Source organism: Clarias gariepinus, chromosome 4 (genome assembly GCF_024256425.1).
Source record: "Clarias gariepinus isolate MV-2021 ecotype Netherlands chromosome 4, CGAR_prim_01v2, whole genome shotgun sequence".
NCBI lineage: Eukaryota > Metazoa > Chordata > Actinopteri > Siluriformes > Clariidae > Clarias > Clarias gariepinus.
Genome location: NC_071103.1, coordinates 38,152,852 through 38,180,063, shown reverse-complemented (window position 1 = coordinate 38,180,063; position 27,212 = coordinate 38,152,852).

Below are 27,212 nucleotides of genomic sequence, written 5' to 3'. Positions count from 1 at the left end.
GGAAAGTGGAAAGACAAACCGATGCACCGTTACAGCACAAACACACTCCTCGTTTTAAACCACTGACACTCCTGGGAGCCTCCATGTTGGAGATGATGCGCACAGACTTTCATTAACTCTTAGAACTCTACGTCTGGAGAGTTCTCTGTGTCTCCGCTCAGCTAGGTTTTTATCTGTGGCATCCATCAAAACCGGGCATGACGTCCCTGCCTTAGTTTGCATGCTATTTCAGGCGGAAGAACAATTTTGCCTGACATGATTACACAGTTTTCTGCTTCTACAACGAGTATGATGTCCAGAGCATAACGCACACATACAGACACATTTGTGGAGAGCAGGACACATGACTGGGTGTCCTTTAGGGCATATATTTAGGGCATCAGATCCTCGAATCAATGCTCCATTGGTGTATGTATAGTAAGAGACGCTTTAGCTTTAATGGACCAATTAAACTTAAATGTCATGTTTGTATTAAGTGTGATCCATGCCCAAGTGCCTCGTTAGTGCCTCTTCCCGCAGTGGTGGCGGACTCATAGTTAGTGCCTCTTCCCATTGAAGAGACAGCTCTGTGTTTGAACCACAAATGACACAAACACCATGCATTCAGCACCAAGGACAGCTCCGCTGTGTACCCGACTCACCAGGCCCGGTCGCAGAATATCAGCTACCATTCCACTGCCCTTTTATAGACTGCGGAGGCCCAGTTCAATAAGTAGGTTCTTTGAGTTAAATGGCCCATATGTTTCTTTTTTTCCTACAGACTTTGTAACTCCAGAACACCAGAAAATCCCCGCCACAGAAAAGGTGTTCACCCGTCTTTAGCCCTGCTCAGCTCAGGCCTCACCTGACCACAAATTGGAAACCGCACCCAGATTGACTTCTTCATCTAAGCATCCTCACCTGCTCATGGCAGCTCCAATGGACTGATTGTGCCCCTACGTGTGTGTGTTGGCTACAGTAAGAAATACTTCAGTTTGAGCACTCTGTATATAAAAAAACACTTTTTCCTTGGAACCTGGTGTCTTTGTTTCACTCCAATACTACACAGCCGGCTCAGGTACGGTTCCCGAGCACGGAACGATTGTGTTTACATTGATGAAAAAGAACCAGACTTTTGGGTCAAAGTGTTATTGGAAACAAGGTTCCCAAATCCTGCTGCAGACATCATGTGTCACCTGCATTTAAGAACGTATGCCATAGGACGGCACAAGGTGATGGACACAAGAGGCCATGCTGCAGACTCTCTCTCAGTTCTAGGATCCAGACATCATTACCAACTGGCGCATCTTTAATAACTGGATTCTTTTTTTGCACCTTATTATTCTGCAGCTGTTTATTTTTTTTACCAGTATAACTAAACATTTATAGCCTGAGATACTGGGAAGTCTGGGTTGTGGTCTCTTTTATCTGCTTTTTTTCATTCTCCATCCGTTCAGTCCTTGGTTTTCCATACTACTCCAGGAACCTCAAGGTACAAGAAAGGGACCACCCTAGATGGGAAGCCACAACCCTTCTCAGGACACACACACACACACACACACACACACACACACACACACACAATAGCTGAGGAACACACCTGGACTTGCTCAGGCTGGATAATCGGTACAGCATACAGGTGTAGAAGAGTAACGAGTGTGTTTACAGGAGACTTGGTACAAACCGTAGAACATCAGAATCACCGTATCAACAGAGACCTCTAGTGGCCTGCAAGTGCTACAGCTAATAAAATACAAAACCCCCTACATAAACTAATAATTTAACCAGTAACATTAATTTAATTGAGCTCACACATCATGGGCACACAGCTCACACACCACAGAAACACACAGCTCACACACACACACATCCTACACAGGTCAATGTCCATAACAAGGGACTAACATACTGTAGGTCACAGCTGTATCAAAATACAAATGTATTAATCTAAAATTATTAATCTGACGGAAAGGAGGAGGAACATCTGGAACTTCTGCAGTGGTACAAGAGACAGGTTAGAGACTTGGGTATCAGAGACCAGAAAAGGGAGTGTGTGTGTGTGTGTGTGTGTGTGTCTTAAGTCACAACTGTTTATTTAAACATGTAAGTAATGATTTGTTTTAATAACATGGAGTTTGTGATATCTACATATAGAAATGTTTATAACAGTGAACAGTGTGTGTGTGTGTGTGTGTGTGTGTGTGTGTGTGTGTGTGTGTGTGTGAGAGAGAAACACAGGCAGACGTTAATTCCAAACTGACTACAAACCCAGGCGTCTATCAGGGTCTCCACTATCTGCTGTCTATCAGTCTGTCTATTATCCAGGATCCATAAGTAAGTCTACTACACAACGTCGTGATGGACACAACATGTATACACCACACGTCCACTACAATGTGTCCATCAATGTGTACACTACACAGCATCCATAAGTATGTCAACACCACACAGCATCTATCAGTGTGTACATTACACATCTGTACACATCGTCTATCAGGGTGTATACACTACAGCATCTACAGAGCGTCTATCAGTGTGTACACTACACAGCATCTATCAGTGTGTACACTACACAGCGTCTATCAGTGTGTACACTACACAGTGTCTATCAGTGTATACACTACACACTGTCTATCAGTGTATACACTACACAGCGTTTCTCATTGTGTACACAACACAACATCTATCAGTTTTTACACTACACAGTGGCAATCAGTGTGTACACTTCACAGTGTCTATTAATGTGTACACTACACAGCGTCTATCAGTGTGTACACTACACAGCATCTATCAGTGTGTACATTACACATCTGTACACATCGTCTATCAGGGTGTATACACTACAGCATTTACAGAGAGTCTATCAGTGTATACACTACACAGCGTCTATCAGTGTGTACACTACACAGCGTCTATCAGTGTGTACACTACACAGCGTCTATCAGTGTGTACACTACACAGCGTCTATTAGTGTGTACACTACACAGCGTCTATCAGTGTGTACACTACACAGTGTCTATCAGTGTTTACACTACACAGCATCTATCAGTGTACACTACACAGTGTCTATCAGTGTGTACACTACACAGCGTCTATCAGTGTGTACACTACACAGCGTCTATCAGTGTGTACACTACACAGCGTCTATCAGTGTGTACACTACACAGCGTCTATCAGTGTGTACACTACACAGCGTCTATCAGTGTGTACACTACACAGCGTCTATCAGTGTGTACACTACACAGCGTCTATCAGTGTGTACACTACACAGTGGCAATCAGTGTATACACTACACAGCGTCTATCAGTGTGTACACTACACAGCGTCTATCAGTGTGTACACTACACAGCGTCTATCAGTGTTTACACTACACAGCGTCTATCAGTGTGTACACTACACAGCGTCTATCAGTGTGTACACTACACAGCGTCTATCAGTGTGTACACTACACAGTGGCAATCAGTGTATACACTACACAACGTTTATCAGTGTGTACACTACACATCTATCAGTGTATACTGTACACTACACAACATCTATCAGTGTATACTGTACACTACACAACATCTATCAGTTTTTACACTACACAGTGGCAATCAGTGTATACACTACACAGCATTTATCAGTGTGTACACTACACAAGGTCTCTCAGTGTATACACTACACAGCGTTTTTCTGTGTATACACTACACAGCGTCTATCAGTGTATACACTACACAGCGTCTTTAAGTTTTTACACTACACAGTGGCAATCACAGGGTTAATACACAGTGTGTACACTTCACAGCGTCTATCAGTGTGTACACTACACAGCATCTATCAGTGTGTACACTACACAGCGTCTATCAGTGTGTACACTACACAGCGTCTATCAGTGTGTACACTACACAGTGTCTATCAGTGTATACACTACACACTGTCTATCAGTGTATACACTACACACTGTCTATCAGTGTATACACTACACACTGTCTATCAGTGTATACACTACACACTGTCTATCAGTGTATACACTACACAGCGTTTCTCAGTGTGTACACAACACAACATCTATCAGTTTTTACACTACACAGTGGCAATCAGTGTGTACACTTCACAGTGTCTATTAATGTGTACACTACACAGCGTCTATCAGTGTGTACACTACACAGCATCTATCAGTGTGTACATTACACATCTGTACACATCATCTATCAGTGTGTACATTACACATCTGTACACATCGTCTATCAGGGTGTATACACTACAGCATTTACAGAGCGTCTATCAGTGTATACACTACACAGCGTCTATCAGTGTATACACTACACAGCGTCTATCAGTGTATACACTACACAGCGTCTATCAGTGTGTACACTACACAGCGTCTATCAGTGTGTACACTACACAGCGTCTATTAGTGTGTACACTACACAGCGTCTATCAGTGTGTACACTACACTGTGTCTATCAGTGTTTACACTACACAGCGTCTACCAGTGTGTACACTACACAGCGTCTATTAGTGTGTACACTACACAGCGTCTATCAGTGTTTACACTACACAGCGTTTATCAGTGTGTACACTATACATCTATCAGTGTATACTGTACACTACACAACATCTATCAGTGTGTACACTACACAGTGTCTATCAGTGTATACACTACACAGCGTTTATCAGTGTGTACACTACACATCTATCAGTGTATACACTACACAGCGTTTATCAGTGTGTACACTACACATCTATCAGTGTATACTGTACACTACACAACATCTATCAGTGTATACTGTACACTACACAACATCTATCAGTTTTTACACTACACAGTGGCAATCAGTGTATACACTACACAGCATTTATCAGTGTGTACACTACACAAGGTCTCTCAGTGTATACACTACACAGCGTTTTTCTGTGTATACACTACACAGCGTCTATCAGTGTATACACTACACAGCATTTATCAGTGTGTACACTACACATCGTCTATCAGTGTATACACTTCACAGCATCAATCAGTGTATAAACTACACAAGGTCTCTCAGTGTATACACTACACAGCGTTTTTCTGTGTATACACTACACAGCGTCTTTCAGTTTTTACACTAAACAGTGGCAATCACAGGGTTAATACACAGTGTGTACACTACACAGCGTCTATCAGTGTGTACACTACACAGCGTCTATCAGTGTGTACACTACACAGCGTCTATTAGTGTGTACACTACACAGCGTCTATCAGTGTGTACACTACACAGTGTCTATCAGTGTTTACACTACACAGCATCTATCAGTGTGTACACTACACAGTGTCTATCAGTGTGTACACTACACAGTGGCAACCAGTGTATACACTACACAGCGTCTATCAGTGTGTACACTACACAGCGTCTATTAGTGTGTACACTACACTGCGTCTATCAGTGTGTACACTACACAGTGGCAATCAGTGTATACACTACACAGCGTTTATCAGTGTGTACACTTTACAGTGTCTATCAGTGTATACACTACACACCGTCTATTAGTGTATACACTACACAGCGTTTATCAGTGTGTACACTACACATCTATCAGTGTATACTGTACACTACACAACATCTATCAGTGTATACTGTACACTACACAACATCTATCAGTTTTTACACTACACAGTGGCAATCAGTGTATACACTACACAGCATTTATCAGTGTGTACACTACACAAGGTCTCTCAGTGTATACACTACACAGCGTTTTTCTGTGTATACACTACACAGCGTCTATCAGTGTATACACTACACAGCATTTATCAGTGTGTACACTACACATCGTCTATCAGTGTATACACTTCACAGCATCAATCAGTGTATAAACTACACAAGGTCTCTCAGTGTATACACTACACAGCGTTTTTCTGTGTATACACTACACAGCGTCTTTTAGTTTTTACACTACACAGTGGCAATCACAGGGTTAATACACAGTGTGTACACTTCACAGCGTCTATCAGTGTGTACACTACACAGCGTCTATCAGTGTGTACACTACACAGCGTCTATCAGTGTGTACACTACACAGTGTCTATCAGTGTATACACTACACACTGTTTATCAGTGTATACACTACACACTGTCTATCAGTGTATACACTACACAGCGTTTGTCAGTGTGTACACAACACAACATCTATCAGTTTTTACACTACACAGTGGCAATCAGTGTGTACACTTCACAGTGTCTATTAATGTGTACACTACACAGCGTCTATCAGTGTGTACACTACACAGCATCTATCAGTTTTTACACTACACACTGTCTATCAGTGTGTACACTACACAGCGTCTATCAGTGTTTACACTACACAGCGTCTATCAGTGTATACACTACACAGCGTCTATCAGTGTATACACTACACAGCGTCTATCAGTGTGTACACTACACAGTGTCTATCAGTGTTTACACTACACAGCGTCTATCAGTGTGTACACTACACAGCGTCTATTAGTGTGTACACTACACAGCGTCTATCAGTGTGTACACTACACAGTGTCTATCAGTGTTTACACTACACAGCATCTATCAGTGTGTACACTACACAGTGTCTATCAGTGTGTACACTACACAGTGTCTATCAGTGTGTACACTACACAGTGGCAACCAGTGTATACACTACACAGCGTCTATCAGTGTGTACACTACACAGCGTCTATCAGTGTGTACACTACACAGTGGCAATCAGTGTATACACTACACAGCGTTTATCAGTGTGTACACTATACAGTGTCTATCAGTGTATACACTACACACCGTCTATTAGTGTATACACTACACAGCGTTTATCAGTGTGTACACTACACATCTATCAGTGTATACTGTACACTACACAACATCTATCAGTGTATACTGTACACTACACAACATCTATCAGTTTTTACACTACACAGTGGCAATCAGTGTATACACTACACAGCATTTATCAGTGTGTACACTACACAAGGTCTCTCAGTGTATACACTACACAGCGTTTTTCTGTGTATACACTACACAGCGTCTATCAGTGTATACACTACACAGCATTTATCAGTGTGTACACTACACATCGTCTATCAGTGTATACACTTCACAGCATCAATCAGTGTATAAACTACACAAGGTCTCTCAGTGTATACACTACACAGCGTTTTTCTGTGTATACACTACACAGCGTCTTTCAGTTTTTATACTACACAGTGGCAATCACAGGGTTAATACACAGTGTGTACACTTCACAGCGTCTATCAGGGTGTACACTACACAGTGTCTATCAGTGTATACACTACACACTGTCTATCAGTGTATACACTACACACTGTCTATCAGTGTATACACTACACAGCATCTATCAGTTTTTACACTACACACTGTCTATCAGTGTATACACTACACAGCATCTATCAGTTTTTACACTACACACTGTCTATCAGTGTATACACTACACAGCGTCTATCAGTGTATACACTACACAGCATCTATCAGTGTGTACACTACACAGCGTCTATTAGTGTGTATACTACACAGCATCTATCAGTGTATACACTAAATGGCGTCCATCAGTGTGTCCACTACCAACGTCTTTCAGTGTGTCCACTACAAGACTAGTACACAGCATTAGTCAATATGTCCACTACTCAGTGTCCATAAGTGTGTCCACTACGCAACCACAACTGGCCATCCATTAGTATTTCCACTACACTGTGTCCACTACATGATATTCATTGGTGTGTCCACTACACAGTGACTACCAACTTGTCCACAACACGACTACTACACAGCAACCAACAGTGTGACTAAATAACCACTACATGGCTTCCATCAGTGTGTCCACTGCACTGTGTCCATTAGTGTGTCCACTACATTCTGTCCATCTGTGTGTCCACTACACAATGTCTATGAGTGTGTCCACTACACAGTGTTAATCAGTGTGTCCATCACAGAGAAACAGTGTGTCCAATACCCGGCAAGGACCAAGTCAGACTGCACAGTGCATACACACAACATAACACACTCACCTTCCCTCCTGCGGAGCTTCTTCTCCTGTACGGGTTTGTTGCTCCAGCTGTTTGATTCATATTCACATCTGGTTCAGTACTGCAAACACACACACACACACACACACACACACACACACACACACACACACACACACACATCAGCAAATTTAGCCACATAAAAAGTAAATAAGCATCATAACCTGAGACTTTAGAATAAAATCCTCACCTGCTCCTCTAGAACTCTCACACACCTGTGTTCACGTTTACAGACGCAGGAAAAGACATCTCTCCATCCTCATGTGTGTGTGTGTGTGTGTGTGTGTGTGTCATTTCACCTAATAAAGATTTAAATCCTTAGGAATTCTGCACTAAACATTGCACCTCTCTTGATTTTCCCTTTATTCCTAGTTTCACACACATGAAGGAGTGTGAAGAAGTGTGTGTGTGTGTGTGTGTGAAGAAGTGTGTGTGTATGAGAGAGAGAGAGAGAGAAAGAGAGAGAGAGAGAAGCTGAAGCGGCTGTGAATCAATGAGTAAAGTGGAGATTAAACACTGGCAGAAGTATCCTGCATTGTGGAAAGCCAAAGATGTCACAAACTCAAATAGGAACAAAGAATGAATGTATAGATTATATACTAGTGTTAGTACACATCGATGAGAGGTAAAAATTTTGTAGAAACAGTTAAAAGTTTAAAGCTAATAATAATCTGCTGATCTTTAATGTAATCAGTAATATTATTATTATTATTATTATGATTATTATTATTATTATTTGAGGTTGAAGCCCACGTACATGTCTGTGTGTCTCTCTGTACAGCAGAACTCTCTGTCTAACTTATTAATACAAAGAAATCCCATTCTGTAAGGTTGAGTATCTTACGCCTTGTTTACACTAAGTTGTCCTTCTTTGGTGCTCAGACAAATACACTCCCTGTTCGGTAATCGGAGAGTGAATCACAGATGAGAAATGGAAAAAGTAGATCAAAGGATAAAGATGAAGTTTTGTCTTAAAACCACTCCAGCGTGTTAAAATTCACTTATACCACTTCAGCGCTGTTATTTCAGCCAAAGTGAAAAAAAAAAATAATAATCCTAGTAAAAATTTTCACTTGATCTTTTCTAATTATTATCTATTGGCGCATTAGGTGAAGTAGATTATTAAACCTGGCAAAAAACATCGCTTTTACTCAACATTGTTTTATTTTAGCGCATAACACTGGGCTCTCAGGTCGGGTATTTTACACGCTCTCAGACTGCTGGGGATATGTTCGCTCTAACGACTTGTGTTTTGTATCATTACTGCTTGTTATAAGCCACAGTTCCGGAACACTTTGTTTAGTGATGCGTATAGCCACGCCCACCTTGTGGTCAAAGGCACTAGATACTAAATGCATAACGTTCCTTCTCTTAACATTTTACAGAGAGACAGAATATTTTTATGAGACAGGTTTTAAGACCTCCAATGTATGAAACATGAAAATATTATTAAAGAGTTGTTCTGACTAATGCACAGACAAAACTTCTTTCTCTCTCTCTCTCTCTCTCTCTCTCTCTTTATATATATATATATATATATATATATATATAGTACAATGAACACACATGGCAACCAAACTGTGTTCAGCAGGAATGAAGTGCACATGGACTGCAAATTACTGTGTCCTGAAGCAGCAGCGAAAAAAAGTTTATGTGATGTAGCTTAGTAAAGGGCACACTGGTTTGGGTGAGAGTTGCTAGGCAGCAGGGTCCTGAGTAATCCGAGTGCCTCAGGGAAGAACCTGGAGTCTGCAGGTGGTTGTTTTGGACAGATGTTTTGGTGCTTTCTGCTCGAGGTCAGGAGGGCAAAGAGTCCATGAGTGGAGTGGGAGGGGTCACCCGCGAGGCTGCAGGTGTGTATGAATAGTTTGATTGTCTTTTTATAGACTGAGTCTTTTAAATATGTTAAATGACACCAAATTATGCAAAAATGAAGGTGATAAAGGTACTTAAAAAAAAGCTCAAATTACCACTTTCACCTGTTTCTTTGAGTGCAGTGTGTGTGCAGTGCATGGTACAAACCAACATATTCATTATATAGTTGACTATAAAGTTCCAGCACGTGAATACAGAAATAGCACAGTCGAGAATGAGATATAAATTTTGACAGCCTGTATAGATCCAGGTGAGTGTTTGTGCCCCTGGGGGAAAGAAAGAGAGAGAGAGAAAGCGAGAGAGAGAGAGAGAGAGAGAGAGAGAGAGTTGTTGTACATCTAAGAGATTAAAACACATGTCATCTTATATATATTTTTTTTCTTTTCCCATCAGTCACAGTCTCTTCCTTACAGATTAAAGGCGATCTCATAAAGAATGCTCTTACTCCTGCATTACACAGCAGACGCAGGAGAATTTCCCTGCACAGTCTAGTGTACGTGTGCGTGTGTTTGTGTGTGTTTGTGTGTGTGTGTGTGTTCACTATGCTGATTTATACAGCAGAGACTTGGAAAAGCTCCAGGCTTCATGTGAACAGTAGAGTGACCTTCAGTAGATCTCTTTTACTACACTCCTACTAGCACTAAAAGCTTTTCATAGAGAGAAAATGAAAATCTAGTGTGCAATTTTGCTGACTTTATGATGATAAAGACCTACAGAAATTCTCATAAGCATCGACAGCTACCTCATTAATCAATTTGTCTCAGTCGTTGTTTGATAAATCATTTCTCTCCTTGGTGTAAATTCATATTGTACACAAGAACAGAATGATAACACTAGTGTCTTATACAGTACGGTATACGGGTGCATCAGGCCGAGCTCAGGGCTACTGAAACCGCGAATCAGACTGCAGAGGGTCTACAGCGACAGGCAGAAGTAAGGGCTGCGGAAACATTGGAGCGGCCTGAGGAGCAGCAGCGAGTTGACCACACATTCCATTCGCAGGTTATGGTAGCACTTAGCCGTCCGGCTCTGCAGAGCCACGGGTAAACCTTATGTACTTTCAAAGATCTCTTATCGTAAGTTATAAGAGATCTTTGAAAGGTTTTACAGACACTTTGGAAACAATTTTCATATCTTTAGAACATTTTTAATGTAAATGAGTTTTAGCATCAAACTCTTTTTGAATGCAGCTTTCATTTTTTTAAAACCACTGAATTGTGATTTAGATGGCACGTGGCTTAGTGGTCAGCACCGTTGCCTCGCACCTCCAGGGTTCAGGTTCAATTCCCAGCCAGGTTCGATTCCTGCCTCAGGTCTGTGTGCATGGCGTTTGCATGTTCTCAACCTGCTGGGTGGGTTTCCTTGGGTTATCTGGTTTCCTCCCACAGTCCAAAGACATGCTAATTAGTGTTCCCTAATTGGCCAGTTTGTTTGAATGAGCGTATAAGTGTGTGTGTGCCCTCTTAAAACAACAAAGCAATGAATTAATTTGAAAAGCTAATTAACAAAAACTAATATTTTACTGAAGAAGATGTAAAAAGTATTAGAAGTAGTGAAATAAAAACCCACTTAGGTGCATTTGTCAACACTGTCACACAATAAATGACCAATCTCAGATGAATTTCTTGATGGCGTTGACATCTGACGGTGTTGATAGAATTCCACGTCATGCTAGCTAGCGTCTGAAATGTATGTGGGAGCCGGTTTGTTTTAGCATAATTTGCTAGATGCATATTTAATAGGCTTAAAATGTAGTATTATTTTACTAATAATTACCCCAAATTTAATATAATTTAAGACCAACAGTGTTGACATCAATTTGCAGCAAGCTGTGCTGGACCAAAGCCAGGAAGATCGTTAAGGACCTCAGCCACCACAACAATGGACTGTTTTCCTCAGTTGTGGTCAGGAACGCGATTCCGCTCCTTCGAGGGCCAACACAGAGAGACTGAGGGCGATACGGTCTCTAAATCAGAACACCACACGGGACTAAACCTTTATTGCACATTAAACACTTATGGACATTTGTTTTTTTTTGCACTTATTCTGGACATTCATGGACACCATGGACACTGACAGTATGGACATTGCACGCCTGCACATTCATGCACATTTACGCTTATTTCTATTTCAGTTTTGCTCATTGCATATAAACGCTTTCATGCATGTTCGCAGACTCCCCAGACATTTCTATTTCAATTCCATTTCATCTCCACACTAAAGTTTGTATATTTTTCTATATTTGTACATAATTTTTTTTTCGTATTTGTACAGCTAGAGTTTTCTTTATTTTATTTTTCGTTTTATCTTCTATAGATATATTTTTCCTTAGCTAAAGGTATTTTCTATATTTTGTTAATTATTTTATTCCATATTTATTTCCTACCTTATAGAACAAACTGGGAGTCATGGAGGTCCTTGGCGTTTTGGTTGACCACAAGATTGCCTGATTTTAATTTTATTTAATTAAGTTTTAAGAAATGTTTGATAGTGTTGACAGAAACTCAGCACACAAAAAAATTGCGGTAAAAATGTAAGTAAAAAAAATGTAATGAATCATTTTTTAACAGCCTTTCTTTAATTAATATGTACTTATTTTACTTAGCACACAATAATAGATTTTTTCATGTATATTTTACTCAGATTTTTTAGCAATTTGAAAATGTTTACCCTCGTTCTGGACAAGGCATTTTTTTGACCCAGTGCAGATACTTTATCTAATAAAAATAGAAATCACTTTTTTTATGATGAGTTTAAAGCTATTTCATCTTATAAAAATGAGCATGGTCAAAATATGAAATATTTATCAATTTTACAGAACAATACAATATTATGAGCTGGACATGTTTTGTCCCAGTTCTCAAGAAAGACTAAAAAACTAAATAATGTATAAGCCTGAAAAGAAGAAAACAACCTAAAACAAACAAGAAAACAACAAAAATGTCAGCTAAAACTAGCCGTGGAAAGGCACATCCTAAACATCTAACATTTAGACACACCTTTAGTCCTTCTTTTTTTTTTAGGGTGCCATTATTTTTAACCTTATTAACCTATGTAATGCTTATTTAACCTATGTAATGCAATAACTTTCCGTAAAATGAAGTTATTAGTATGAAATTCACAGAATTGTAAATGAAATAAAGAAGTGATTTGACCTTGATTGTGTAACCTGTATACAAAGTCACTGACAATTCTACGATTTCTTTCACATTAGTGAGTCTTTTCATTCTCTGGCCTTCTTATAGGATACGACCATAACGGGAATTTATTGTTTTAATTTCCCCAGTGAAAGATTTAAAACTTAATTTATTCATGTCTGGTTTGATAAACAATCAGTTCGATGAGTCAGCGATCATAAACAAGTTCAAAGATATTAATTTCATTTACGATTAATGAAGAACCGCATCTGTCTCGTACAGTACACGCGCGTCCTTGTTTACATCACTCCTCATCAAGTTCGCTCCATTAAGCTTTTCTCATTAAGTTCATTTTTTCCCTCCTTGTCCCTTTGGCATCAGGACTCACAGTTAGTGTGATTATACAGTCCCTTAGCTGTAATTAAACAGTAATCTCATTTAGTTTTATAACCCCCCCGAGCACAACACACACTCTCGGATCTGCCTCCCAGTTCCTCCTCTGGACTTCCTCTCGGCATTAATAACACTCTGCGCTGACATTTTCTCCCCTCGGTAATGAAGCGCTCTGTTTTTCATCCCGACTGTGGAAAAAGCACAAATAGTGTGAAAGTGTGAGTCGTGCTTCTTTGGTATTTCAGTAGACTGGTGGATGATAAAGCCGTGGTTTATTTAACTTTGGATATTAAAAAAAAAATGGAAAAACTCAGAAGCAATTTGCCTAAGTGTCATAGATCCCCGGTTATAGTGAAAGTTTTTTTGTTTTTTTAGGGAGTTGGGATCCTACGAGCAAAATCGTCTGGCTTCAGAGAGGTAGTGGTGGCATGCTTGCTTTAGCCAATCATGGGCAAAACAGATTTGGGTGGATAGCGCTTTCCCCTGTGGGTGTTAGCGTTCTTGGTTCTGTCTGGTTAGTATTGCTCGTTACAGTGGAGCTCTGTAAGAGATCTGGGGGAACACCCCTGATTCATATCTCCATTTTTTATATACGTATACTCCTTATTTAAATTTGGGGAATGACAATCAACCTGCACTGAATGTCTTTAGAACTGGAAAAAATCTTCTATACCAAGTACAGTACATAGAACGAAGCCCTGGAGGTGTGCGGTGACAGTACTTAACACTAATATGTTTCACACTTATCATAAAATGGATTGAAATCCTTTTTGCACATATTATTCCACAATAACTAAGTAAAACATGTCATGTTAATTTATACAGTAAATAAAAAAATTAAGACTGAACTATCACATTTACATAAGTATCTAGGCCCTATGATATGATGCTTGTTTATAGGTCGAACTAAACTATCTTCATACCCGTGTGTATGTTGATCAACGCGAATCAGCTGTAAATTACCTAGCACCTTAACGGCACATTTTTAGCCGCACAAACACAATTTAAAGCAAAGCTTTTAGACCTGAAAACAAGAAAACGGCAAAATGGTGGCTAAAATAAGAGTAAAAAAGTGCCTTCTGAACATTGTATGTGTTAACCGTTCCAATAATGCAGCTCAGCCACCGCAGCGCTTCAGCTACAGTATATCATGTAGACACACTCTCAGTTTTCTCATTTTCTCAGTACTAATTGAACAGCTAATTATTGATTTTTCTGTAATATGAAGTTGTGTGAGGTGACAGGGCTAAACACTGAGCTGTTTATCTTTTATATATAATTTCTTATGTTTCATACTTATCTTAAAATAAATTTAAACCCTTTCTCTGGTGCTCTGGTGCATCCTACTCTTATCATTGGTCCTCGAGATATAACTTTGGATTGAAGTCCATCAATTCACTGGAGATAATTACGAAAGGCACACACAATTTTAAGATGTTTTTTTGGGGGGGGAAATTACTACGGTCGTAGTGACTTTGGTATTCAGCAGTTAACCATGCAACTAATACCTTTTAACTTAATTAATGTACTACAAGCAGGACCATGAACTCTAAAGACGGCTGTCAGTAAAGCCCTTTGATGAGCAGCTGGAGATGGATGCAAATGAGTGAGTGATTATAAATTATGGTTTTCTTCTCATGCTTTTCAGTGTCACTATATTTAGGTGAGGTCTAGCCTCAAATCCCAGTCATGCTCAGTGAGGAGATCTTCTCCAGGGCTTACGTCTGATAGCTTAACCCCTTGATTGGCTGATTTTGCTGAAAATGCTTTACCCAATTGACTACACATTAAAGAAAGGGCTAAGGCAGTGCCATATAGTATATGTACCCTGTGCAGTAAATATTCAATTCAATTCAATTTTTAGAGCTTTTAACAACAGGTCATTAACATAACATAGGATATGAGATTTAAAAAATAAATAAATAAAAATCTTAACCCTTAGGGTCATTAGGCTTTAGAAAAACATGAGACATGATAGTAAAAATGATCAATGTCACATTATCCTGTCCTGCAGAGCTGCAATAAAAGTGTCCTTCTTTCTGATAAAGCTGCAGTTTGAATAAATTACTAAAGGAAAAATCTGAGATCTAAAAGAAAAGAATGAATCAGAATTTCAGCATCAGCCATCATTATTTTACTCTTCACTAAAGCCCTGGCATAAAAAGCTCATTATTTAGGAAGGAACAGGAAGGAGAAAGCGGGGGGGCGGGGGAGCACTGTATCTGTATATGTATCTGTACGTACTGTACATGTCATTTAGAATTCATTTCCATTAACATTGTTTTATCTATTCCTAACCTTCTGTTATCTATCCTCACCTCTTTCCCCAATTTCCCCATATACGCCCAGTGCGTGTATTTAGTTTTCTCAGTTCTTCCTGGTATTGACCGTCAATTGTTTCCCCAATTTATTTATACTTCCTTCTATTAACTCTATCCTGTTTTCACAGTTTTCCCATATGCCCAGATTTTGACCGTCATCCAGTATGTGTCATTAGTTTCCCAGTACTTCCTTGTATAAACCCTCACATGTTTCCAAATTTCCCAATATTTACTGGTACAGTAAGTCCCTGAAATCCTACAAATTTCCGCCAACAGGAACAGACCACGTTTCTACGAACAAATCAAGGAAGTAGCTGAAAAGACTTTGAAATGTTTAAAGTTCAGTATATTGTATGTGTGTGCAGGTGGGGGTGCGAGAGAGGAGTGCTGGTCCATAATGACAGAAAATGTCCATCCTGTAAAGCTGTCCTGATGGTAAATGATCCTAATTTCAGAAAATCCTTAACAAAACACAACTCACAGTCCAATCCAGTGGAAGTTGTACAGCTCTAAGACAAAATAGTCATCCGGAATTCCCACTGTGATTTAAAAACGCAGAGACAACACTGTTACATTTGACATGTGTGGGAATCATTTCCTTAAAGATCTTTACAGTTTTTGGCCACATGATGTCAATGTGGGGGAAGGTGAAGGTGACAGATTTACTAAAGTGGATTGGTATGCTTTACACTGTATATTTGTGTCAAAGGCATATAAGATTTACTTTGTCAGACTTAAGAACAAATCCGACTTACAAACATGCTCCCAGACTGGAACTAGTTTGTAAGTTGAAGACTACCTGTATTAACCCACACAATTCTAAATACTGTAAATCCTGGACTTGTTTTTGAAATTTATCTATACTTCCTTCTGTGAACTCTTACACAGTTCCACAGTTTCCCTATACTCCTAGGTTTTAACAATCAGTTGTGTCTCCAGTTTCCCTATGCTTCCATGTATTGACCCTCACCTGTTTTCCAAATTTCCCTTACTGGTTTCCCAAATCCTAGTATTGACCCACACCTGTTTTCCCAAAATACACCTTTACTGTAAATACAGGAGAAACATAACAAAAGGAAAACAAACACAGGTAACACAAACACTTTTTCCTTCCCTTAACACTCTCTTTCTCATCCTAAAAATCTGATGTAACTTGCTTACAAGCCTTGGCGGTTTCCACCCGCGTGTGACTGATAAGAAATCAAATCAGTGCTCCCATAAAGCTGACAGATTACCAGGAGAATGGTTGTTTTTACATTGAAAGTGCAGATATGAAATATTAACAAGTTAAAATATTTACACATGGAAACCAGAATTCAGGAAGTTAGCCACATTTACGATAACATCATTTGTTCTTTATCATGTCTAGACTTTATATACTTAAGTCATAAATGAAATAAACAGTCAGTGCAGTGTATCTCTAATTTGCAGTTAAGTGTCAAATCAAATTAATAGATGTTACGTGTTAGATGCAGAAAATGTCATGTTAGTTAGGATAAAATGAATATAGAGACACTTACAGAATCGTACACATGCACACATTCTGATCAGGGAGTGAGCTACGATTCAGTTCTCCTTAGAAGTGTAATGCAGTGTAATGCAATATCTTTATCTGGATTTGGATTTTTTTTTTTTTTACTTAATATTGAGCCTACACACATAAAAGCAACCAGATGAAAAAAATAAGACATTTTCCTAACCACAGTGTTGATAAAAAATACCCATGAGACTTACAGCTAAGAATTTTATGCAAATTCAATACATGCAAAAAAAAATCTAACCTTCAGCAGACTTCCTTGACATTTATAAAAGCAAAACAACTCACGCAGTACTGCACTCGCTCCAATGCCAGCAGAAGTGTATTAAGAAAACAGTTGGTATTGCTATTAGTAAGGTTTCCTCAATTTCTTTTCATTTCAATACTCCGGCATACACGGTGCTTTTAACAATGTCACAAAGCAGCTTTACAGAAAACAAGTGCTCAATTTTTACTTTTAAATCTTCAATTTACATGCTCATTTTGAATACCAGCAGTTCACTATAATACTATTTTTGGAAAGCCAAAAGGGTACAAAAAAAAAGATTTAGATATGAGTGACATGAGATACACACGCTGTGTGTGGGAAGCTGTTGTGTCCGTCCCAATCTCTGATCAGTTTTCTAAATCCTGTTAGAAACTTAAGAGACCATGGATGAGGTTGCGCGAATGGATGTTAATCGGCATAAATGCTCAAAATACATTACATGTTGGTTGTTTTGAGGTTGTATGCACAACTTTTGTGTTTGTGTTGGTTATTCAATGTTACCTAAAGGTCTTTTATCTCAAAAGTCATCCAGACCGAAAAAAAACAGAACTTGTCATCCCAATTGTGAACATCATCACAACATTAATATAACTTTTTATAACTTTTTATTACAATTTTAGGGTTCTTGCTGGAATGTTTCTCAAATTCCTCCGTCATCTTTGGCTTTGACTTTCACCTGTTTTCCTAATTTTCATGTAATTGGTTGGGAATTCGAACCCGGATGAAAAGCAAGAAAATTATGAATAAAAGCCTTTTTTCCACCATGGTTTTGACCCTTAAAGTATGCATTTCCCCTTCATTTCTTTTTACGTTCTTGCGTTGACTTTCACCTGTTACCCTGATTGTTAATTTAGTTATTAGCCTGCATGTGTTTAATGTTGAATGTTTACTCAAACAGGCGTGTAAAAGATTTAGCACCATTTTACTTCTGCATTTGTCTTCTTACATTTAGCTGTTTCTTTTCTTTGGCTGCTTTTACCAAATATGAGAACTGTGCACGGGAAATATAAGGCAAAGTAGTCCTGAAGGTGCTAGGTGACACCAATCCAATTTACACACACACACACACACACACCGCTAAGCAGTGAAATGTTTCACCTTCACGCAGGCTTCACTTTCAGAGTCATTTCTGCCGTCTGTCTGCACGTTTTCTGAAATCTCCACAGCAGGGAGTCTGACATTTATGCCAGAATGAATATTTATCCCTGAGAAGGTTAGGATCGGCTGGGAGACTGCAGAGGGAAAAGGAGAAACTAGCAATGGATAAATTAAACTGCACATGCTACAGGGAAACTTTTGCATGGGAAATAAACCAATTATATACGAATGTGAAAAAAAAAACATGCACTACACTTGTGTAAAATATGCAAAAAAAAAACTTGCATATAATAATCACACGATATTAAAGTGGCGCTGATTTAATCCTTTAAACTTTCCACATGGCATCGTATTTTTTTTTTCTTCCGAAAATAGCACAAAAAGTCTATTTTTAATCTTTTACTATGAAAAAATCTATTTCGCCATAATTTAAACTCATGGTTCCCATGGCAACAAACACCATGTGCTCATGTTGGTGTCAAGCTTTTTTTCCAGTCAGGTCATTGCTTTGTGGCCTGAACGTCTTCACTGGTTCTGTGTATGAGTTGTTTATACCATCATATGTCAACGTATCATCTTTAAGTCTCGCTAATTGTATTTGTATGTACAGTAACTAAGCCTTCGTTTTCAATTTCAGTTTTACTTTCAATTTCAATCCCTTAATAAGGATCACATCTTTTAAAGCGCAGTTGAACAGTTTTACAGCAAAATGAGTTGAATCAATTCTTGCAGTTTTGAGAAATTAGTTTTTACAAATAAAGCGAGACATTTTGCACGCTGATGAAGAATATTTTGTTTATGTTTTAAATCAAAAGAATAAAAAAAAAACACAAAATATTAACCCAAAATTCAGGGTTATATCGGCATGAACTTGTGTGACTTTTCAACTCAGACTATTGAGTTTTGCTGTTACTGTTATTTGCGTCTCTCCTTGATACATACAAAAAATAAATATTTGGTGGTGGGGGGTGGGGGGTGGGGGGGGTGGGGGAGTGGGAGGGACACATCTGAGGACATCTTATGCTCCTGTGATATTCTCATGAAGTCCAGCTTCAGACCTAGAGAGAATAACAGCAGGAGAATTTTATTTCTGCTTGCTTCGGTTTTAACACAATTTCTGTTTCATCTCCCAGTTTCTCTCCACCTCTGTATGAGCCCCAGCAAAAAGATAATATAATATTGTTTTTTTATGATTGGACTGAAACTCAACCGAATCTGTTGCCCGGGTAACAATCACATTGGCATTATTAACTAATCTCATCCTTAAAGCAAGTGAAAGGAATAAATCATTTGTACCTAATCATTTAGTTTTTGCAGTGATTATTGTACCAAACCTGAAACACGATTTTTTTTTCTTCATATTTCATGATTGTGTTTGGAGTTGGATGCTGAATACAAAGACATTAAACACAATTTTATCCCATGACAAGTGTTTTATTGACCGTTTCGTTTAATACAGGAATTTGTGAGTATAATTATTGTTTTATTTATCTAAGCTCTCCGAAGTCTGTCTGTCTGTTTCCACCTCAATGAACAAGTCCATAGCTAATCAATATCTTTTTTTCCCCTCCCGCTGCACTAGATCAGTTTCTGACCTTGGGGAGACCCACAGTGTTTGTTAACATGTTTCTGATATCGACCTTTTGCTTGTCTGAGAAAACAAGGCACAAAACAGCAGCGGCACGTTTTAACAGCCTAAACATTCCATGCCTGTTATAGTCACCGAATAATTCTCTCTAAATAAAAGTATATATGATGAATATATCCTCAAACAAATCGGAATATACAGTAGATGTAAACACTACGCCAAGTTTTAAAAAACAAGCAAAAAGGTCGCAAGAGGGTTTCAAGGTTTTAGCAAAACTCAACAAAAAGATATGAAACAAGCCCATGTGGCGTGAGAAAACCAATACTAAGTTAATTAACATTATAATAATAAGACACACACCTTTTTGTCCAAATCGAAACACAAAGATTGATATGAATATTGTATAATCAAACAATGCAACTAAGTTTTTGTGAATTTTTATATAAACTATCTAAAGCTCACGGAGAAGCTTACACATATCTGTGACGACTGAGAGGATGTAGAAGGTAATGAATGTTGTGAACACACACGCATGTCAGCCATCAGAATGAATGCAGAAGTAGTCATTTTAAAAAAGACAGCTGGGACAAACACTGGCGACTCAAACGGTTAAGGCTCTGGGTTACTGATCAGAAGTTTGGTGGTTCAAGCCCCAGCACGGCCAAACTGCCACTGTTGAACCCTTAAACAAGGTCATTAACACTATATCCGACCCCGGCTTCCTAACTGGGACCGAACGTGCAGAAGGAAATTCACTGTGCAGTAACGTATATGTGACAAATAATTGAATCTTAATGTTTATATTTTAATGTAAAATTGAACCTGTACATTTGAGTTAGCATGATTCTGAGCTGTCAATCATTTGGAAAGATTGGTTAAATTTTGTTAACATTCTCACTGATTTGTGGCACACATCGGCATCCACAAAGTTCACTCCATCTATTATGCCGTTAAAGCATGCATCCATGTGACATGCTTTTTCAACAGATAATAACTGTTGTTAGTAAATAAACAAGGTACCACAGTGGCATAGTGGTTAGCACTGTCGCCTTGCACCTGCAGGTTCCGGGTTCAATTCCCACCTCGGCTCTGTGTGCATGGATTTTGCATGTGTAGGCAATTTTGGGAGCACTAATTGGCCTAATTTGCATGTCTTTGGACTGTGTGAGGAAACCAAAGTACCTGAAGGGAACCCATCAAGCACAGGAAGAACATGCAAACTCCATGCACACAGACCCAGAGGCGGGAATAGAACCCCAGCCTGGACCATGTGCAAGGCGACAGTGCTAACTAAGCCACCGTACCGGCAATTATCAATTAACATTACAAAAAAGCACCTCTCATACCGCACAGTCCCACTGAATGCTTTTCTTCATTTAAGATGCATTTTGGAGCTACACTAATGATAGCCATATTAAATCACTGCGTATCAGAGATTACTGGGTTGGCAAAAGGTTGCTTTTAGTTCCTGATTTGCTGAGCGAGATGGACATGATGGCTGAAGACGTCATCTTTATTATTATTTCCAGCTGCTAAAAAAAGCTCTACTCTCCAAACCTTTTTTTTTTTAAATAATTTATAAGGACAAAATATGTTTCTGGAGTAGACAGTGTGTGTAGAATAAATGAATGTGTTCCTGTTAAACTGAATACAGCAAAGGTAAAGTTTATGTTGTGAAACAAATAAAAACAATCAGAATAATATTTATGATGAAATCAATACAATTAAAAGCAATTTTCAGGTTTTCCAATTTTCATAAAAATACAAAAAGGTAATAAATAAATACAATAATAATAATAATAATCATAATAATCATAATAATAAAGGCAATGAAAAGTAGCATCCTCTTAAATTCATGTTTATTCCCGATCTCATCAGATGATCAGGTTGAGTTTGATCTCCTTATTCTGCATGGTCTCATGATTAGACTTTAATTCAAGGAAACATATTCCCATCCTCACAGCAGACGAGGCAGATTTACTGTGTTTAATCCGTGTCCCTGCTGTGCACCAGGGCAGACATTCTACAACAGCATTCTGATAAACAAACTGGCTTTATTTTTTATCTACTCACATTGTTCTTAATGCATAACCCATGGAGCGCCGTGTTTAGCCTCCCACAGTCTGCAGATTGTGACTACAGAGTTCGGTGCAGGCAGGATGGTGGTAATATTGTCATGGTTTAAATGCATTAACCAGGCTGCCAACGCTTTATTTATAAAAAAGAAGAAGAAATCCAACACAGTTAAATTTCAGAAACATTATAAATGTATTGTAACCAGCCTGAAAATCAGAAACCGGAAAATAAAGAGATACTTAATCCTTTTATTGTTAGTATTTTGGGAAGCAAGGTCACTGTGGTGTGCACGCATTTCTGATGCACAAACATTATCCTAAAAAGCTTAAGACCACACTGAAATTCTGTTTTATTAGGAAATAAAATAACGAATGGTTCAAAATTGTAGAAAGTATAACATATAACTTAAATTGAAATGTTTAGTGTCCAGAATATTCAGTACTCTGTACTACTTTTAGGTCCCTATTACTACTAATATGGCATCTCTCTCTTTTTTTAATGCTTTTTATTGATTTTGCAAATAACACTATTATTATATACTGGCTTCCTTCTTCCTTCAAAAGGCCCATCAGAGGTTGTATTTCCTTCACCAGCTGAAGAAGTTCAACCTGCCCCAGGAGCTGCTCACACAGTTCTACTCAGCCGTCATTGAATCCGTCCTGTGCACTTCAATATCCGTCTGGTTTGGCTCAGCTACGAAAGCAGACATCAGAAGACTACAAGGGATGGTTCAGACTGCTGAAAGAATTATTGGCACTTCCCAGCCCACGCTGCAAGAACTGCATATGTCCAGAGTGAGGAAAAGGGCTCGGAATATCACTTTGGATCGCTCACACCCAGGCCACCTTCTATTTGAACTTTTGCCGTCGGGTCGACGCTACAGAGCACCGAACACCAGGACAGTCAGGCACAAGAACAGTTTTTTTCCCAGGCAATCTCCCTTATGAACAGCTAAAACATTCTTCTCACTGTCAATAAATATATGTGCAATATTATGTGCAACACCACTGTGCCATAGACCGTACAATACTCTATTTGATGTTAACCAAAAAAAATCATAAGTTTTTTTTTGTGTGTGTGTGATTTTGATTCTTCTTCTAGACCTCAATAAATAGATCCAACCAACTGCTTGTCATCCTATTTTCCTTTTTTGGGGGTTTTCTCCCTAATTTTAGTTGCGTTTAATTCCTCCCCGTCACTAGGGGGCTCCACATTAAGGCTACTACTACCACTCAGCCGGGAGGACCGAAGAGGTTTCCTCCGAACCATGTGACGCAAGCCGACCGCATCTTTTTAAACTGCTTGCTCACGCACCGTTGGGGGCGGAGTAACACACTCAGAGAACAGTGCTATCCGCTCCTTCTGCGTGCGTGAGCTTACAGACGCCCCTGATTGGCTGTAGAGCCGTGATTAATGTGGGAGCACGAAGTACCTCTCATCCCTCCCCTCTGAGAGAGCTCGGCCAATTATTTCTCTCAAGACCTCCAGCTGCGAGAGGTTACAGCATCACCCGGGGATCGAACCAGCGATCTTCAGATGATAGGGCGAGCACTTTACCACTGCGCCACTCGGAGGCCCATCATCCTATTTTTCTGTAATTGCATTAATATATTTATTTGTAGTATTTAATATATTGACACACTTAAGTCAGATAAAAGTCGACGGAAATCATGAATGTAAACGTCATGACAGACAAATCTGATCTGTTAAAAAAAACTAAATTGAGCAGCTTGTAATGTGAGCGTAACCCAAAGCATGAGGGTTTGAAGAATATGCTGGAGGTACTGTACTGTAGATGCTAGTGCAGACAATTTACTATATAAACTGCAAACGAATCAGTTAATAATATTAAAGGTTGACCCTGAGTAAACCTGGAAGTTAAATAGTCATGATCATTAGTGACAAGTTGTCTCAATGAGCTGGCCATTCTACATGAACGTTGAGATGCGACCACCATCTTAGAGCCAATTTTCTTTTTTTTTCCTCATTGTTGTTAAGGATGATTGATGATGTTTTCGTCAGTCAGGTTAGATGACAGACAAGGATCATATCTTCAGGTTAAAAGGGGACGGGATGAACTGATGGTCTACAGAGCAGAGACAATAGGAGAGCGAGCAGGAGAAGATACAGTACTGTATGTGACAATCGCAAACTAAATAGCATGTGGATACACCGTATTGTAATAACATATATAACACAAAAGCAAAATGTAGAATGTAGAAAAAAGCCAGTGTGTCTACTGGAACTGTTACTGCTGGATCGTCTACAGATTCATGAACAGAAAAACTTGTTCACCCAATCATTCTGAAATCACAAGTCAGATTCCATGAGATGGTAAAGATTAGAGAACAGATTGGAAGACTGGGTATGGGTGTGGCAGGGGAGGGGTGGCATATCCACAATCCCACATCAATCATACCAACGCTACAATCATACCAACGTTAGCCAATCATTGTCATCTATACGATCACACAAGTGGAGGGGGTGGATAGCGCTATATATATATAAATATAATATAAATATATTAAGTAAAAAATGAGCCTTGAATCACTGTCTGTTCTCCGGGATGAGTATCATGGCTGACCCTTGCACCTTAACCCAGAACTACTCTTCTCTACGGTTTATATGATGACACAGTGTCTGTCTTTTATCATTTTCTTTCCGTTAAAGTCAATCACATACGTCAGAGCAAAGAAAAGCCTCGGAGCTACGCGGTCCACTGGGAGCGGTGAATGACATCTGATGAATGGTGAACTACAACGATCTGAAACATGCCAGCGGAGCACAGATCAGTGCTTTTGAACTAAAGGACACAGTGTGATACTGACATTTCAGTCCCGTGTGTCTCTCAAATCAATACTGAGAGAACGTGAAAAGCCAGATCCCTGTGCCAGATCAGCACTGACTGATCCTGATAACAAGAAAAACCGGGCTGTGTTCAAAGCAATCGTGATTGACGGTGCTGTGTTTAATGGGGTAAGATTGAATTTGCATTACAAAACTAATCCTGAATAATTCATTCACATTTTAGTTCAAGCTCAGAGAGAATGAGACACAGGAAGCGACGTTCCAGACAAGATCAAACAAACAAAATATTTAATTAAACTTTACCGGTTTAAACACTGCGGATGGCTTCATGTCCTGGGAAATTAGTCTAGATGTGTGTAGGGTAGGTCAGACTATTCCCCACAAGCACTAAAAGTTCTCGAACTCATCTCACACCGAGTGATGTCACTCGTCGTGTAGTATGTCAAGGTGGATTCGAGTCAAACCGATTAGCAGTAGCGGATTAAGGTGCTTATGGGCCCCTAGGTGTTTTTTTTTTGTATGAGGCCCCGCCCTTTAGTGCAATATTACACAGTCCATTGTTGACAATACATGACATCAATATGTTAAATATGTTTCCCATGGCACAATAGGGGTCTGTTTTCTTTGAAGCAAATTTAAATAATTGAAAATAATCAATCTGGGGCCCCTGCACTCATGTCCCACCCCTCCACCACTGACCCTTTGCCTAAGCTCCATCTCTCTCTTTGAATATAAAGTTTAATAAGGACAAGGGTACAATATGGCAGGAGAGTGTTGCCCCCCTCCAGGGGGTTTAATTCCCGCCTTCGGGTCTGGCTGTGTGAATTTTGCATGCTCCCTCCGTGCTTTTGGTAGATTTATTCTGGGTACTCTGGTTTCCTCCCACATGCGGAGTGGACGTGTTGGTGTTTATAATTTGCCCATGGTCTGTTGGTGTGTATTCTTGTGCACCCTGTGATGGATTGTCAACCCGTTCGGGATAAGTGCTATAGACAATGAATGAGTGGAATTTCATTACAACGTAAGATTATCAAAAATTACTGTAGATCATATTTGCTTGTAACGTAACGTATTAACGTCTTAAAGGTCCCACTATATTCCTTTTATATGGTAACCTAAAATACCCTGAAGATAATGCATCGTTTATACCTCACCTTTATTTCACTCCTCTTTTAAAGACACCCTTTCAGATAGAGGAGGAGTATCTTCTTATATGAGGTCACATTCGGGGAAAATCTACTGTAAATGCATAAACAAAATGGACAAAATGGAGAAGGGCAAACAAGTAGGAAATGTCCCCATTGAAAATCCAAAAGTGACTAAAACGTACATTTTCCATAATAGGTGCCCTTTAAAGGTGTTTATTCTTTACTTTTGTTGAACTTCACAAGGTTACACTTTACTGGGTTACAAGTTAATTTTTTGTTTGATTATTTGTTTGTTTGTTTGTTATACAGGAGAAACCTGACATTACGGCTTGTAATGTAATGTCAACACAGTTGGCGCCAAAATATACGGTACTGAAATGAAAAAACGAATATTATTTTGCTTTCATCTGTGAGTTTATTTATCCCGAATGAAGCGAACATACACACTTTTAACGTGTTGATTTTCCACGGTATGTCTTATGTACTGTAACTGTTTAAAAGTGTGTGTGCAGCGCCTCGCTGTAGACGGTGTTTATATCATTCACCTGGTTTCTTAACCCAGTTTCCCAGAACATAGGTCGCTGCTGCAGACTCCTGCAAAAGGAGACGATGTGCTCGGCGTAAAGCAGCAACAGTTCTTGCCGGATCTGAACACACTCTCCTTTAACGTTAAACACCAGTAGACATCAGGTGGTGTTAGATCAGGGGAATGGGACGGGTATGAGGAGGAACTGTTCTGCCTCCTTTTTTAAACTCGGTCCTCATTCACGATCGCTTCTATAAGAGCAATAATACTTAACTATAAACACTTTTTTCTTCCGTCAATAGACCAGTTTCCAACAACAAGTGCACAACAAAACTTATTTTTCAGTATTGGGCACACGTGTGTCTGGAGCAATGACCCGTCGGCAAACGCACATGCATGTCCGAGATGCGCGTTCAGTACTGTACG